Source organism: Oncorhynchus mykiss, chromosome 6, assembly GCF_013265735.2.
Source record: "Oncorhynchus mykiss isolate Arlee chromosome 6, USDA_OmykA_1.1, whole genome shotgun sequence".
Lineage (NCBI taxonomy): Eukaryota > Metazoa > Chordata > Actinopteri > Salmoniformes > Salmonidae > Oncorhynchus > Oncorhynchus mykiss.
Window position 1 is genome coordinate 22,919,171 of NC_048570.1, and position 12,023 is coordinate 22,931,193.

General features: G+C 42.7%; 2 protein-coding genes across 3 annotated transcripts in view; one reads left to right on the top strand and one right to left on the bottom strand.

Annotated features, from left to right (window-relative positions):
- LOC110525522 overlaps window positions 1-12,023 on the top strand; it is a 500,086-nt gene that overhangs the window by 86,841 nt on the left and 401,222 nt on the right. The window lies entirely within an intron of this gene.
- LOC110525519 (breakpoint cluster region protein) overlaps window positions 1-12,023 on the bottom strand; it is a 37,891-nt gene that overhangs the window by 21,909 nt on the left and 3,959 nt on the right. The gene's annotated exons all lie outside the window — the stretch shown is intronic.

Here is a 12,023-nt window from a genome sequence, read left to right on the forward strand (position 1 = left end):
TTTCAAGTTCATTCTTGGTGAATAAATCCAAGGTGTAGGGAAGTGGCCAGAACACAGACCAGAAAACACCCCCTTTTATTCACAATCACAGCAAAGCAGACATTCTGGGTGGAAGTGTTTGCAGACACAATGCAAAACAGGGGTCTATCTTGATGTGTTAGCTGCTGTTGTCTAGTTGTTTCCACTATTATTCATCTATATAGTTTTGCATCAAGAACAGTTCAATCCCTTTTATTGTCACTTTGACTCATCAACAACATCTACCATTATTGTCAGTATCAGTGCGGCAGAAGCACAAGCACCACCAGTGTAACGATACAAGCTGTGGTGTTTGTTTGTCTGTGAGGCCTCAGTGTTACACTAGCTGTATGTAGCTGAAATACTGTATGTTCAGAAGTGGACACACAGATAACTATACTGAATCAAAATATAAACGTAACATGTAAAGTATTGGTCCCTTCATGAGCTGAAATAAAAGATCCTCGAAAATGTCCATATGCACAAAAAGCTTAATTCTCTCAAATTCTGTGCACATATTTTTTACATCCCTGTTAGTGAGCATTTCTCCTTTTCCAAGATAATCCATCCACCTGACAGGTGTGGCATATCAAGAAGCTGATTAAACAGCATGATCATTACACAGGTGCACCTTGTGCCGGGGCCAATAAAAGGGCACTCTAAAATGTGCAGTTTTGCCACACAACACAATGCCACAGATGTCTCAATTTGAGGGAGCGTGCAATTGGCATGCTGACTGAAGGAACGCCCACCTCCAATGGCGTTTTAGAGATTTTGGCAGTGCGTCTAACCGGCCTCACAACAGCAGACCACGTGTAACCACCCCAAACCAGGTTCTCCACATCCGGCTTCTTCACCTGCGGGATCATCTGAGAGCAGCCACCTGGACAGCTGATAAAACTTTGAGTTTCTACAACCAAAGAACTTCTGCACAAACTGCTCGTCGTCTTCACCAGGGTCTTGACCTGACTGTAGTTTAACGTTGTAGCCAACTTCGGTGGGCAAATGCTCACCTTCAATGGTCACTGGCATGCTGGAGATGTGTGCTCTTCACGGATGAATCCCGGCATCAACTGTACTGGGCAGATGACAGACAGCGATGGCATCATGCGGGCGAGCGTTTTGTTGATGTCAACGTTGTGACATGGTGCCCCATGGTGGAGGTGGGGTTATGGTATGGGTAGGCATAAGCTACAGACAACAAAGACAACTGCATTTTGTCAATGGCAATTTGAATGCACACAGTGATACTGCAACAAGATCCTGAGGCCCAGTGTCGTGCCATTCATCCACAGCCATCACATTTCAGCATAAAAATGCACGGCCCCATTTTGCAAGATTCTGTACACAATTCCTGGAACCTGAAAATGTCCCAGTTCTTCCATGGCCTGCATACTCCCATTAAACATATTTGGGATGCTATGGATCGACGTGTACAACAGCGTGTTCCAGTACCCGCCAATATCCAGCAACTTCACACAGTCATTGAAGAGGAGTGGAACAACATTCCACAGGCCACAATCAACAGCCTGATCAACTCTATGTGAAGGAGATGTGTCGTGCTGCATGAGGCAAATGGTGTTCTCACCAGGTACTGTATCTGTGACCAAGAGATGCACATCTGTATTCCCAGTCATGTGAGATCCATAGATTAGGGCCTAATTAATTTATTTCTGATTTATTATTTCCTTACTTTAATTGTAAAATCTTTGAAATTGTTGCATGTTGCGTTTATATTTTTGCTCAGTGTAGTTCACCTCTGCTAGAAAACAGGAAAGAGAGGATTCCGGAAGCAAGGAAGGCAGATGGAACCCAGCCATGTGGAGTGGCCGGGGGCTGGTTGAGTCAGGCTGACAGTGGGACACCCCCAGAGACCATGACAAAGAACCTGAACAAACACACTGGGCCGTGCAGAGAGAAACCACTGTGTTTACTCTGGAGGAGCAGGCAAGGGGAATACAGGGGAAGTCAATGTGAAAGGCCACACTGTGTGTCTGTCAGATTATACAACAGCAGTGACCCTGAGTGAATAACCTCTCACACAGCCACAGAGGCCTGGAAATCACAGTCAATGGACAAACACTGACCAATCATACAGACACAAATATATTTCAGTAAAATGGACATAAACTATAAAACATGTCTTAAAATGTTATTTCTTACATTAATTGATATTAACTCAAATAATGTTCACAGAGACAGTTATTTACATGGCTCTGGGAAAACCATGCATTTTAAATGCAGAATAGTTATCCATGGTAGCATGAAAAAGCAGGCAAGCTTCCCAACATTGAGTGAAGAGGATTTCACAATAGACTAGTTCCTCAGTACAGCTTAGTTCTCAGACTGCAAGGCCTGTTGCTAAGGAAGTGTCCAGGCAGGTCTGTCCAGAACATTCAGGAAATTCATCAACTTCAGAGCAGGAAACAGACATTCTGCACACGGTCACCTTTTCACACAAACATCCCCCTCCTCCCACACGTACACATTTAAATTAATATTAAATATCATATATCAACTCTGGGATTGCTGTCTTTGAACCAACCCTGTGAGTTGTCTAATGCATTGACTTTTTCCTAAGTTAAATCACGGTAAAACGTTTAACAAAGAAGATCAGCTACAGCTCTGTGGGATTACCAAAGAGCTAATGCAGTTTCCTCTGTGCAGTATTAGTATGGAAAGCCGTTTTAACATAGTCAGTGGCCAGTTCACGAAAATGGTTCGCTCCTACAGACAGTGAGTCACAAGGCCATGGCTTGCTATATAAAGCAGGCAGACAGGCATTCAGTTACTTTTATATTGAACGTTAGAATGGGCCAAACTAGTGACGTAAGTGACTTTCAGAGTAGTATGATCGTCGTTGCCAGGGGCGCGGGTTCGAGTATCTCAGAAACATCCGGCCTCCTGGGATTTTCACGCACGACAGTGCCTAGGGTTGGCCAATAATGGTACGACAAACAAAAAACATCCAGTCAGCAGCAGTCCGGTGGTCGAAAACAACTCGTTGATGAGAGAGTTCAAAGGAGAATGGCAAGAATCATTCAAGCAAACAGGCAAATAATAGCTCAGTACTACAGTGGTATGCACAACGGCATCTCGGAGCACTAAACTCGTCGGTCCTTGTCACGGATGGGCTATTGCAGCAGAAGACCACACAGGTTCCATTCCTATCAACTAAAAACAAGAAGAAGATGCTCCAGTCGGCACGCGATCACCTACACTGGACAATTGTGGAGTGGAAAAACATTGCCTGGCCCGACAAATCCTGGTTTCTGTTTGGTCATGCTGATGGCTGAGTTAGGATTTGGCGTAAGCAGCATGAGTCCACGGCCTCATCATGCCGGGTGTCAATGGTACAGGCTGGTGGTGTAATGGTGTGGGGAATGTTTTCCTGGCACACGTTAGGTCCCTTGATACCAATGTCAACACCCCGAAGAATTCAAGCTGTTCTGAAGGAAACTGGGGGATTGAACCGGTATTAGATGGGTGTACCAAAATAAACTGTGTATATTCATCACGTTTTATATTAATAATGGAATTTTTTTAATGAATAATGGAATTTTCTATATTAATATTATTTTACTTTGAAAATGTGGAGTAGATTGTGTACATCAATACGAAAAATATAAAATGTAATCTTTTTTAGATAAAATTTTAAGGCAGCAAAATGTGAAAACTGTGCAAGGAATTTGTAGACTTTCACTAGCACTGTATGTAGGAGCACGTAAATTGAATCCCGACCCCATGAAGTTCATTATAATACAGTGGGGCAAAAAAGTATTTAGTCAGCCACCAATTGTGCAAGTTCTCCCACTTAAAAAGATGAGGCCTGTAATTTTCATCATAGGTACACTTCAACTATGACAGACAAAATGAGAAAAGAAAAATCCAGAAAATCACATTGTAGGATTTTTAATGAATTTATTTGCAAATTATCTTTTTAAGTGGGAGAACTTGCACAATTGGTGGCTGACTAAATACTTTTTTGCCCCACTGTAAATAACAAAATATAAATGCTATTGTCGCTATCAAAAATGTGAATAATTGCTATCAATTACATTTTTGATATCCAAAATTGTCATTTTTATATTGATGAATCATATAAATAAAAATATATATCTTAATGACATTTTAACAACAATAACTGTATGTTAAAACAGCTTCCCTAGTAATAGTGAAAGCAGAGGGGTTTACTCTTAAACACTATGTGGTTGAATGGTGGTAGAGTGGATCTGTGTCTCCCCTCAATTAACCTCAAAATGGTTACTAATGTGCAATAGAGCTGTAACAAATATATTCTAATAACATTGCATAACAGTGCTCAAACCAACAGCTGGGGCTGAGAGGGTTTTAGATGTAGCAGCAAAGGACAACGTTTCTCTGGACTTTTAATAGAGAATCCTGCAGAATTTAGAGGTTCTTTCAGCATTATTGAATTTGCCAGTGTTCTGATCTTTGGGTTTAGGAAGCCAAAGTTCATCAGGCTCAGAAAAGCTTTGGCTGGATCTGGAAGTTGTGTTTGTTTAGTGTACAAGTTAGTAGTTCCCGAGGGAGCCATTTGGCCACACTACTACAAACCCGCTTCTCTTTTATCTTTTACAATAGGACAAGGCTGACCTATAAATAGCTGTCTGCTAGGATTACAAACATAACAGGTTAACATGCTCTTAAATCCTAGTCCAGAGAATAACCTGTGCACTGTCAACATGCACTCTGTCCCTGTGGATGCAACAATTGTGGAGAGTGATGAGAGGTTTGACGCAACACACACAACAAAAGCATCAAGGACATATTCACAGACCTGTAATCCTAATCCACATGTATAGATAGATGAACTGACTATGATCCAGAGAGAAGGGGAATGACAGATGTGTTAGCAGGACAAATCCACAGAATCATAAACACAGAAATTCAACATCACAACTGTGATGTGACCTTGCTTAGAGAGCAGGGTTCACACAGTTTTGGCAGGATACAGGATATCCATATGAATGCTAAAAAATACATTTAAAAAAGGACTTGTCTTGAAGATATAGTTCCCTTTTCTTTCTCCCTTGGATTAAGACCGAGAGCTTGATTGTGTTGAAGCTGAATGTTGCTGTTTTTAGAATCTCCATGTAATGCATCAAAGCACTGTCACACTTCACTGCATTGGCTAAAGGACACTTTAAATATTTCTATGGAGAGAAGGATGAACTCTGCATTTGTTCTGGAAATAACTAAACGGAGGAAATGGTCCAGACAGTGATCAGAGTGACAGTCTGTAGAGATCCTGCCAGTCCCATCTGGACACGCATTAACCGGGATGGGATGCAATGGACAAAACAGAGTACATCGATTCCTCTCAATTGACCACCAGAATTGAGATTAAAAAATCTGTTAAAATGAGACACAAATGTTAAAGGATTCTCCAAAGAAGGGGCTAATATTCCCTTTAAGACTGATTATTTGGGACATTATGGTCCAGGAATAATAACTGTAGTATTGAGTGTAGTACAATGACAGTCTCTGTCAATGACAGCATGCTTATAGATGAGAAAATACAGTGCCTTGCGAAAGTATTCGGCCCCCTTGAACTTTGCGACCTTTTGCCACATTTCAGGCTTCAAACATAAAGATATAAAACTGTCTTTTTTTGTGAAGAATCAACAACAAGTGGGACACAATCATGAAGTGGAACGACATTTATTGGATATTTCAAACCTTTTTAACAAATCAAAAACTGAAAAATTGGGCGTGCAAAATTATTCAGCCCCTTTACTTTCAGTGCAGCAAACTCTCTCCAGAAGTTCAGTGAGGATCTCTGAATGATCCAATGTTGACCTAAATGACTAATGATGATAAATACAATCCACCTGTGTGTAATCAAGTCTCCGTATAAATGCACCTGCACTGTGATAGTCTCAGAGGTCCGTTAAAAGCGCAGAGAGCATCATGAAGAACAAGGAACACACCAGGCAGGTCCGAGATACTGTTGTGAAGAAGTTTAAAGCCGGATTTGGATACAAAAAGATTTCCCAAGCTTTAAACATCCCAAGGAGCACTGTGCAAGCGATAATATTGAAATGGAAGGAGTATCAGACCACTGCAAATCTACCAAGACCTGGCCGTCCCTCTAAACTTTCAGCTCATACAAGGAGAAGACTGATCAGAGATGCAGCCAAGAGGCCCATGATCACTCTGGATGAACTGCAGCGATCTACAGCTGAGGTGGGAGACTCTGTCCATAGGACAACAATCAGTCGTATATTGCACAAATCTGGCCTTTATGGAAGAGTGGCAAGAAGAAAGCCATTTCTTAAAAATATCCATAAAAAGTGTTGTTTAAAGTTTGCCACAAGCCACCTGGGAGACACACCAAACATGTGGAAGAAGGTGCTCTGGTCAGATGAAACCAAAATTGAACTTTTTGGCAACAATGCAAAACGTTATGTTTGGCGTAAAAGCAACACAGCTGAACACACCCACTGTCAAACATGGTGGTGGCAGCATCATGGTTTGGGCCTGCTTTTATTCAGCAGGGACAGGGAAGATGGTTAAAATTGATGGGAAGATGGATGGAGCCAAATACAGGACCATTCTGGAAGAAAACCTGATGGAGTCTGCAAAAGGCCTGAGACTGGGACGGAGATTAGTCTTCCAACAAGACAATGATCCAAAACATAAAGCAAAATCTACAATGGAATGGTTCAAAAATAAACATATCCAGGTGTTAGAATGGCCAAGTCAAAGTCCAGACCTGAATCCAATCGTGAATCTGTGGAAAGAACTGAAAACTGCTGTTCACAAATGCTCTCCATCCAACCTCACTGAGCTCGAGCTGTTTTGCAAGGAGGAATGGGAAAAAATGTCAGTCTCTCGATTTGCAAAACTGATAGAGACATACCCCAAGCGACTTACAGCTGTAATCGCAGCAAAAGGTGGCGCTACAAAGTATTAACTTAAGGGGGCTGAATCATTTTGCACACCCAATTTTTCAGTTTTTGATTTGTTAAAAAAGTTTGAAATATCCAATAAATGTCGTTCCACTTCATGATTGTGTCCCACTTGTTGTTGATTCTTCACAAAAAAATGCAGTTTTATATCTTTATGTTTGAAGCCTGAAATGTGGCAAAAGGTCGCAAAGTTCAACGGGGCCGAATACTTTCGCAAGGCACTGTATATGGCACCTTCTAAACATTTTTTATATGATGCTGTTAAGAGCTTTGGAAACTTTCTGCCTCCACTAAATGGATTCTCATCCTGATGGTGTGATCACTGGAGAGACGTCTGTCAGCTAATCGAGAGGAAACAAGTGTCACAATGTCTTTTACCATCCAGCATGTATGGAATGTACAAATAGAAAGTTATACAGGTTTATCAATACAAATCTGCTTTACTAATCCTCAGCCTACAAAGAGTTGCACTTCAATCCCACTACTACGAAGGGGTCTTTTCATCCCTCACAGCTAACACAGGAAGGGATGGGTTGGGTGGAGATCTTTCAGTACTGCACACACTTCATTTCAGCACATCTGGTTTCTCTCGGACTGAGCTTCACCCATCAGGTTGAAAAGAATCAGGTCTGAAAACGTGGCACCTGCAACGGGGTGGTGGCACTGCAGCCCTGAAAGAAGCTGACTGGGTGTTTAAGGCAGATCAGCAGAGTGCGAGCCAACCAACCATCAGCACATTCTGGCACATCTGAAGTGCCCTGTTGAAGTGGGAGGGAGCCCGACCACAGGCCCAGTAGGAGTAGTGAGGCCCACCAGCTCTGCTCAGATCGGTTATGGGACAGCCTAAAATTAGCACCAGCCATTGAGCAGTGTAGGTCAGAACTCAGCTGCCCAGCCCACCACACTTACTAATCAGTGTGTTGAAATAGCTCAGGGTGGTCACAGTAATGCTCTGTATAACAGAATATCAAGGTTCAATAATTGCTCCAGTCTGTGACCTACAGGATAAACAGTACCAGTCAAAAGTTTGGACAAACCTACTCATTAAAGGGGTTTTCTTTATTTTTAACATTGTAGAATAATAGTGAAGACATAACACATGTAACCAAAAAAAAGTGTTAAACAAATCAAAATATATTTTAGATTCTTTAAAGTAGCCATCCTTTGCCTTGATGACAGCTTTGCACACTCTTGGCATTATCTCAACCAACTTCATAAGGTAGTCACCTGGAATGCTTATCCAACAGTCTTGAAGGAGTTCTCACATATGCTGAGCACTTGTTGGCTGCTTTTCCTTCACTCTGCAATCCAAATCATCCAAAACACAACTGATTGGCTCAAAAGCATTAAGGAAAGAAATTCCACAAATGTACTTTTAACAAGGCACACCTGTTAATTGAAATGCATTCCAACACTTTTTTGGTTACTACATGATTCCATATGTGTTATTTCATAGTTTTGATGTCTTCACTATTATTCTACAATGCAGAAAATAGTCAAAATAAAGAAAAACCCTTGAATGAGTAGGGCTGTCCAAACTTTTGACTGGTACTGGTACTGTGTTTGTGTGCGGGTGCACACACAAACTTGACTGATACAGTGAGGGTGTGATACTAGCTGAAAAAGAGGGAGAGAAAAGAGGCAACCAACACAAAATGTGTTTTCCTCTCATATCATAAGTTATTCAGATCTCAACGCCCGTGTCTTATCTTCTCTTTTCCAATAAACCACAAGAAAAACAGATTGCAGACACACACACACAAAATTCAACCCAAACAGATGCACTCACATGACAGTCTAAGAGTTGGTCACACAGAAGGCCAGGTTTAGAGGCTTTTCCACTCAGCACTGTGGACAACCAGGAAATGGGAGCAAAGACCAGGAACTAAACATGATTATTCCCTATAATTGTGCTTTCAGAGCAATTTCAAGAAAAGCTGTTTAGCTTCCAGGAGGAATCTTCTTAAGGACTCATGCTTGTAGATATGCGTATTTATTCTACAGTACATCTTGTTAAAGTAAATACATGAAATAGTACTGTCTGCCAGAAGTGACATCCACAAACAAATTATGGTCTAACATGGCCCAGGCAGTTTGTGCAGAGGTGAGCTCATCTCATATAGCACATTACCATCGCTGTGTTCCCCCACACCCCACAAGCAGCTGAAACATTCCATTAACACGTGGCTTGCCAGCCAGCAGCACAGAGGGCCCTTTGAATAAGACCTGTAAAGGGATCTAAGACCAGGGGACCAGAAGGGGACCGAGACGGAGCACGAGGGAGGATTAGAGAGGAGGAGGAGGCCTGGAGGGAGGGCCAAAAGATCAAACATTTCTCATGCATTTTTACCATTATCTGTAAGCAAATATATGGATATGGAAAACAGCCTGGGGTACACACAAATACTTTCAGATGTGCTGTTCAATCTGACAGTATTTCTCATGTTTCAGAGTTAAGGGTTGAAATTGCGCCAAGTAGGCTACTTCCCAACCGTTAACCCCTATGCTGGTGTAACTTGAACTGGATAGGGCCTGCTTATTTCAGATATTAATGGTGTGTTTGTCCCTTCGCTCCATCTGACTGCAGTTGGCAGGTCCCTGGCCTGCTGCTCTGATCCCCTGCCAGCTCTCCAGGCACACTCCATTCTGTACCATTTTACCAAGTCACCCACCCGAGAGGACAGGTGACTCAAAACACAGAGCTCAGTCAGGGTGCACAAGAGCTCTTTCCCTTTTCTGTGCTGGCGCCACTTCATCTACATTGTTGGACACGTATCTTGTATGTAAACTCAATTGGGAGGGAGAGGTGAAATCATTTTTGCTTCCTTAACCACTAAAGGCTCAGAATGTTGACATTCAGGTACAAAAAAGAAACAGTGTGAGCTTCATCAGGAGCTCTGAAATATTCATGATTGGATCGTAAACCTGGAGGGTGGGCCACCACCGCATCTGTGATTTCTCCTGTGGTTGCAAATACAGCCCTGGACTGAGGCCAGACACGCTGACAGATAGAACCACTATCAGACCACCTGAGTGAAAGCTTTTCATTAGTGTCAAATGAGACATATACCTGTCTAATTGATATTAAGTGGAAGCTCCTCTTGGCCTGGCACAGGTTCACTCAAAGTGCAGACATTCTAACAACACAATCCCCAGTAGACCTTTTTATAATGTACTCATGATTAGCCATGAGTCAAAGTACTGGCCACTGGCATATGCCTATGTTATAGTGATAATTAACTATAGCAAAGCAGACAAACCATAGAAGTGGCTTCCTTTAAGCCACACAGCTAACCAGCAGCTCTATTCACAGCTAACCAGCAGCTCTATTCACAGCTAACCAGCAGCTCTATTCACAGCTAACCAGCAGCTCTATTCACAGCTAACCAGCAGCTCTATTCACAGCTAACCAGCAGCTCTATTCACAGCTAACCAGCAGCTCTATTCACAGCTAACCAGCAGCTCTATTCACAGCTAACCAGCAGCTCTATTCACAGCTAACCAGCAGCTCTATTCACAGCTAACCAGCAGCTCTATTCACAGCCAGGAGGGACAATTGGCCTAGATCTCCACATATGACAAGACTGGTGCTCATTCTCTAATTCCTAGGCTATTCTAGGAAAAAGAGACCTTAGAGATTTGTACATTTTAGACTGGTTGTTTTCCGATGATTACAAGCGGGAGGTGTAGCAGGGTTTGTAGAGTCAGTGTGGCAAGGACAGAGGCCCATTTATGCCATTCAGTACTGTACCAAATCCTAGGGCTGTTCCTGCTCCTCCTCAGGCAGACCCAAAGTATGCCACAATGCCAGACAGTAAAACACTAGAGGTCTGCTGGGTAGTCAATGCCACCCCATGTTTGACTGGCTGTTTGCTCATGCAGTCACAGAAAAAAAACGCATCGCAGAGTTTTTTTTTTCTTCTTAAAATGTAGCAACGACATATTGCAACTTTAACTAATTAAAATGAAGGCAGTGCCATCTGAAAGGAACATACGAACCCTCCTAAAGCTACAGTAAATATTCACCAGAACGCTTACGTAACTAGAGCACAGTGGCCCTTTATAACATTGTCATTATAAAATAGCTTTAGCAGATTACATGGAATGTATTAAATGCTGCAAGGAGTTTAATGATAAAACAAAAAATGACATTTCCCACACACTCTAAAAGTCAGTGCCCACAACAGAGGACAGCAGTTTGTCATGCTCGCCTCAAAACTACTGCTTATCACAGCACTGATCCAGCAATGTATGCAATAATGTTCCTACAACATCAGAAAATAAATCCAGATCTCTGTTAATCCACAAAGCACGGTTTGCATGAAGTGATCCTGCAGCAGGACCGTTACCTCAGCAACATGGCCTTTAAGACAACCACTCCAGGGACAGGCTCAGCAACATGGCCTTTAAGACAACCACTCCAGGGACAGGCTCAGCAACATGGCCTTTAAGACAACCACTCCAGGGACAGGCTCAGCAACATGGTCTTTAAGACAACCACTCCAGGGACAGGCTCAGCAACATGGTCTTTAAGACAACCACTCCAGGGACAGGCTCAGCAACATGGTCTTTAAGACAACCACTCCAGGGACAGGCTCAGCAACATGGTCTTTAAGACAACCACTCCAGGGACAGGCTCAGCAACATGGCCTTTAAGACAACCACTCCAGGGACAGGCTCAGCAACATGGTCTTTAAGACAACCACTCCAGGGACAGGCTCAACAACATGGTCTTTAAGACAACCACTCCAGGGACAGGCTCAGCAACATGGCCTTTAAGACAACCACTCCAGGGACAGGCTCAGTAACATGGCCTTTAAGACAACCACTCCAGGGACAGGCTCAACAACATGGCCTTTAAGACAACCACTCCAAGGACAGGCTCAGCAACATGGCCTTTAAGACAACCACTCCAGGGACAGGCTCAACAACATGGCCTTTAAGACAACCACTCCAAGGACAGGCTCAGCAACATGGCCTTTAAGACAACCACTCCAGGGACAGGCTCAGCAACATGGCCTTTAAGACAACCACTCCAGGGACAGGCTCAGCAACATGGTCTTTAAGACA